Source organism: Amblyomma maculatum, chromosome 4 (assembly GCF_055883805.1).
Source record: "Amblyomma maculatum isolate TAMU_Amacu chromosome 4, ASM5588380v1, whole genome shotgun sequence".
NCBI lineage: Eukaryota > Metazoa > Arthropoda > Arachnida > Ixodida > Ixodidae > Amblyomma > Amblyomma maculatum.
Window position 1 is genome coordinate 62,172,041 of NC_139347.1, and position 6,357 is coordinate 62,178,397.

The window sequence follows — 6,357 nt, forward strand, 5'->3', positions numbered from 1 at the left end:
CTTTGATATGAAGGTTACACCAGCCGTTTACGCAATTATATCCTCCTTGCTCGAAGAGCCGAGCGCGGACACACACGGAAAGACTCCTTCAGGACTTTCTTTAATATGGAAGAAAACTTCGGTTCACGTACCGAATGTTTGCAGTCTTCCAGAGCTGAGCTGTAACGTGCGCGGCTTTGAGTTTACACGGACGATGGACATATAAATAGTTGATTCTTGATTCTACGACAGATGAGTCGGAACTGCTGCTCACCGACTCGCTGTCCTCAAGCAAAGCGAGCGCAAGAGCGCGACGCGAATCACCATCCATGGCGGCGGAAGCCAACGCGGCGAGCCACCGGAAATGAATGCGCTAACTAGCGCATGCGCAAGCGTCGCTCGGAAAGTCACGTCACGCAAACTTCCGGTCGGTTCCCCCGATTTCGGCGGAGCAGTTTTGACTGCTCCGCGGAGCGACCCTTGCTCGGCAATCGCTCCCGTTCTGCGTTTGGAAGACGCGATCCGTGTTCCGGATCTGCGTTTGGAAGACAATTGCTCCGAAAGGAGCAGAAAACGTTGCTCTGGAAGTGCTCCTGCTCTGCGATTGGAATTCACCACTAGGTATGTCTGCTCCCTTTTCTATCGTTGCTTGCCTTTTAAAGGAGGTTGCGGGCTCTGCCAAGTCGCTTATTCTTCTGAAGCGACTTTTACCCGAAGTCTCCTCCACCATGGATGTAAATAAAGAAATTATTATTATTATTATTATTATTATTATTATTATTATTATTATTATTATTATTATTATTATTATTATTATTATTATTATTATTATTATTATTATTATTATTATCACCATCATCATCTACGACCAATAATAAAATAGTTGAGCCCATAGGAACCCATGCATTTGGAGGTCATCGTAACTATCGGTAACCGTCACTTACTAGTCGAGGGGTTTCTAACGCACACTAACCAGACATTAACTAGTACTCAGAAAGTATGGTTAACTATCACTGACCAATAGTAATGACTAGACGTTTCGAGACGTCCATAGCTCTTTCATACACACAAGACTAATGGCTAACTAGTCACTAACCAGCCCCAACTAATGATTAACTGGTCATTAACTACTTCTAATTAGTCATTACTAGTAACGACAGATGACTGACTATGACGTCATGACGCGGTGACGTCGTGACCGGATGGACGTCACATCCACATCCGGTCATGTTTAATAAACGGAAGTGATAATGACGCCACATCCGGTCATGACCTCATGACTGGTGATGACGTCGCCAGGAGATTCATGCATATACGAAGCTGACCAGGCCGGGCGTTCGATCTAGGCGTCCATGCAGCGCCTTTCATTTGGCGCTTCCGCGAACGCCGCACCACACAGCATATAGAAATGGACGCAGTATACAGCAGGCATCAGCGGCGTAAGGCTTCCGCCTCGAAGCACTTTAGTGAGTCAAAGTGCCCTCTGATTTTTTTTTCTTTTTTGCATCATCGTATGCACTTGCGCTCTTCAAGCTAATATTGCACATAACAAATTATAAATGATTTATGCACAATCTATACCTTCTGATTTCATTGAAATTTATAGCCTAACGAATCAAAGTGCTAAGCAGAAGTTAACTTCAACAGAAAGCATTTTTCCTCCACGAGTGGTACTGTATCTTAACCGCCTGGGGTGGAACTTGAAAGTTACAGTTGTTTGCAAATTAATAACCACCAGGGTACAGATGTATCTCCATCCCTCTTGTAAATGTCATTTTAGGCGCCTCGAATGAACGCAGCAGCCACATGGGTGCTCCATCGTCCAGTCTAAGTGGAACTTCGTCACTGCAGCAGGATGGAGAATCCGATGGGAATGTTTGAAAGCATTGTGGATACCGCTTTGGGCAATGGTGATAATATAGGGCGGATTGTTCTTTCTTTAAAAGCGTCATGCCCAGTGAAGCAGTTGAAAAGGGGTGCATGCACAGACAGCAGTCCCAGTCGCTGATGTTCATCATAGAAGGTGATTGTCATTTCCAATCTTTTGAAGCAGTGCATAAATTTGCTACAGTATCTTGACTGTGTGCTTTGCAGATGCAGGCACCCAGAGTTATTCAAGCAAAGCAGCAATGGGGGCTAGTTTGTTTACCATTTCAAGTTTTCGCGCTACGATATACACAGATACACTAGAAAGCAGGAACCACGTCCTGTGTAGGTCTTGCGCTTGTTCTGTGTGCGTGGTTCCTGCTTTATTGTGTATCTGTGTATATCGTAGCGCAAAAATTCTTAAAACAGTTATTCGCCGAGTCAAGCGCGAACATACAGCCGTGCCTTGATAGAACTTAATGTAAGTGCTGATTTTGCTTTAGGGCTTAGATAAATCTTTTGTGAATTGTTTGGTTTCTGGTTGCACTTTCGGAACTGTGCTGTAGCTATATTTAATCCCTGCATTACTTTCTGCTATCGCAGCGGACCATACGTACGCTCGGGCCAACACGTCATCTGCACAGACCAACACGGCTGGAGAGCACTGCCATTGTGAGCTGCATCATCACAACCTTCGCGCAGCAGTTCATCGCTTTCTTGTGAAGGTTAGTGCTGCAAAACTTGCGACGCTTTCAGACTGGCATGCATTTCTTCATTTTGTGAGGATATATGCACATGTGCTGAACCCTACAGTTTCTAATTGCACTGCTGCTTATCCTTTACTTTGCAGGATCTTTTATCGGTGCTACCATTCAAAGGCGGCAACTTGACAAGCTCAGAGCAAAGCTCATGCAGCTCCGTGACCTCGACCTCAACTAGAGACTGCAAGGATGGCTGCTCTAGCGCCGACGAATGAAGACTGCTGCCGAAGTGGTAGAAACTGTTTGCGAGCATGTGACCCCAGCTGTTTCTTGTAGAGGCTCAGTTGAAGATGAGCAAAACCAGCAAGTTTTTGTTCAATGATGCAGCCAGCACTAAGCGTTTGCTTTATGTCTCTACTTTCACAGCCCGAAAGGTTATAGGTATTACAGGCAACTGCTAAAATTTCCATTTATTAGGTCGCTGCAGCTCTGGCTGAGGGTGGGATTTTATCCTGAACCCTTCGGTCAGCCAGCCGTATCATAGCACGAACTCACTGCACATTACAAAGCAATGAGAAGAACACTCCCACCACCCCATAAAACACTCACCAGACAACAACAAGTAATATGGAGACAGCTACAGACGGGGACCCTCCCCAATCCAAACTACATATCAAAATTCATAAATAAAGATATGAATCCCCTCTGCAGGTTTTGCGGGGAGAAAGACAACTTCGAGCATATGATCTGGGCGTACAAAGCCCATAAGCCTCCCTCAGAACTCTTGCCTGATCCCTCTAAAGAAGCTTGGGACAAGCTAAGGTCCAGCGATGACCCTGGCATTCAGTTCAAGGCCGTCGAATGGGCAGGCGTTGCCAAAAGTCTCCACAGCCTGCGGCACGCTAGCTGACCTCCCCTATTCCTCCGACTTATTGTGAATAAAGTTTTATCAGCAGCAGCATCCTGAAGTTTTCTATTTGATTCCGAGACGGGCAGCATCTTTTCCTCAGAAAGACAGGGCTTGCACTATAATTTTCGATGAAATGCATGTTGCAGAGAAACTGTCGTACAACCCAGTGTCAGGCAGATTTGAAGGCCTTGAAGAGTATAGTACGGCACAAGGTTGCTATTTTGCAAATAAGACTCTTGTGTTCATGGCCAAAGAAATATGCACACCGTGGAAGCAGCCTCATGGCTATTTCTTTGCGGATAAAGCAGCACCTGTGAGTGTTCTGCGTGACTGTCTTTTCCAGTGCTACAACTCACTGGTTGCAGCTGAATTACAACCTGGCTATGGTTGGTGATCAGGGGAACGAAAATGTATCTTTGTTTTCGAACCTCGTAACCGCTCAAAACCCATACCTACACATCAGTGGTGAACCGCTTTTCTTTATTTTTGATGCTCCACATTTGCTAATGTGCTTGCGCAATATGTTCTTCAAATATTAGGCAGTGACACAGTCAAACGTTCGTACATACGACAGGCTTATGAGAGGGACCGAGAAACGCAAATTCGTTCCAGTCGACAGCTGAGCGGCCGTCATTTTAATTTGACTTTTGTTTCAAAGATGGCTGTGAAGCTCGCAACACAGGTATTCAGCAACCACTATGCTGCTGCATTATGCAGTTTGGTAACATTTCAGCAGTTGCCAGCAGAGGCTGTCCACACAGCGAGATTTGTTGGGAGGATGCTCTTTGACAGCCTAAACATATCTCGGCAGTATGGAAAATCTTACGCCTCTGAAATGTGTGCAGGGTCTATCCACAAAGAGTTCTTGGAGGACTAGCTGCATTATAGGTTTTGAGAACATTGAATTCTAGGTTGTGCACGACAGCCTGCTTGCATCCGTGGCTTCTGCCAAACTCTGAGGGCTTTGCTGATGCTGTGGAATCACTTGGCCTCTCGGTATGGTTTGGCATACCTCCTGACTAGGCATCTGAAACAGGACGCGCTTGAAAATACCTTTGCAATTTTTAGGCCAAAGTCGGGAGCGAACAGCAACTCGTCTTTCCGACAGTTTCAAGCAGCATTTAGGCATCTTTTAGTTAGCAACCTTTTCAAATTGTCAGAAAGCAGCAACATGTCAACTCTCCTGGCGACTCTCCCAGTTTCCTTTTCTGCACCTGCTTCTTCTCTTTGTGCAGCTGCTGCATCTTTGCCACTTGCGTTAGAAGTTTTGCCTAATGATTATCTATCTGCAATTAAAGAGAACAACATTGTCTACTTTTTCTGGTTGGCTTGCGTTTAATTTATGAATGGCCACAGATGTGCTACAGGGTCGGACAAATGCGAGCAGAAGATAGAGTGCGCAGTCTTTGCTAATCAGAGCTAAGTGCTCCTGTACTCCAGTATGAGAAAACCCGGGCGAAGGAGACGTTGAGAGTATGTAGGTTCCTGAATCTTAGTTTGAAAATGTATGCTCGTGAGCAGGTTTTTCTCACATCTTCGTGCAATATCGTGGGGAAAGAACATGTAAGCCATAGTCTATGTAAACAGAGTAACATAGCCGAGGTTCGTAGACGGAATGTGGAATCAAAGCTCATTTAATAAGGGAGATGTCACTATATATATATATATATATATATATATATATATATATATATATATATATATATATATATATATATATATATATATATATATATGTATATATATATATATATATATATATATATATATATATATATATATATACATATATATATATATATGTATAGGACAGTCACATGACACACCACATCCAATTCAAATCCAGAGCACACTCATGGAACAGTCAATTGAATATTGAATACATACAAACGACACCAAAATTAACATACTACATGCAGTCTGTGTATGGTGCTTCATGCCAATGTAGGAAAATCATCGGCTGTATTTGTTGGTGAGGGTGAAGCTGCATTGGTTTGCTTGCAGAGGTAATGTTGGACTGCGTAATTAAATCACTTGAAAATATGTTTTCAGAGTTACTGGCTGTACTATTTTTCGAGAAGATGAAAACTATTTCGTTTAGTGGGCTACGTATCTGGTATAGATTGGTATTAAGGGCTTGAGTATATGAATAAGGTCATGTCTTGCAAAAATTTGAAGCTCGGCATTTCAGCTGATGCTATTCTTCACGCTTGTTGTAGTGCATGCTTGTGTCTCTGACGAGAGTTCTGTATTGTCGCAAGTTCGCAACACCTTAGAGTGCTACGAGATGAGTATATGAGATGAGATGGCTGTATATTAATATACAGTGCAGTGATGAGAAATGTTCATTACATTTTTACTGCCGCACTAACGTCCGTCAACCTCACTGTAAGCTGTACTATATGTATCCTTTAGGTGGGTCACAGTTGCTTCGAATTCTGGTTGCTGATCAGAAGATGGTCTGGAGGTTGCACCCAGACTCGATGTATGCTCTAATGCTCCTGTGTTAAGCACGCTTGTTGATGCTAAAGCTGCCTGGACCATTGCCTTGAAATCTGCTGTATTCTTTCAGCCGAAGAACTAAAATGTGAAGATTAATCTCAGTGCTCCACGTGTATCTTGATGAACCTACTTTCATGTCATTTTTACTTCAATTTGAGCCGTCATAGCATTGTTTTATGTACACGTTTCTTATCTGGTAATGTTTTGTGACACTTCAAGCCTTTTCCATGCCTCCGCTATGATCATTCCGATGATTAGCCGCTTAAACAGCGCTATGGTAGCGCTGTCTGCGGCATGCATTTTTACTGTTGTGCTTTACTGCTGCATTTATTTGGTTGATGCAATAAACCATGACTATGAAAACCACGATTGTACACTTGCTCCACTCTGCTGCGAACT

The 6,357-nt window shown here is 43.6% G+C and overlaps 1 pseudogene; it reads left to right on the plus strand.

Moving 5' to 3' along the window:
- The first annotated feature begins 2,711 nt into the window (after nucleotides 1-2,711).
- On the plus strand, nucleotides 2,712-5,466 carry LOC146191217 (uncharacterized; annotated as a pseudogene).
- The last annotated feature ends 891 nt before the right edge of the window (nucleotides 5,467-6,357 follow it).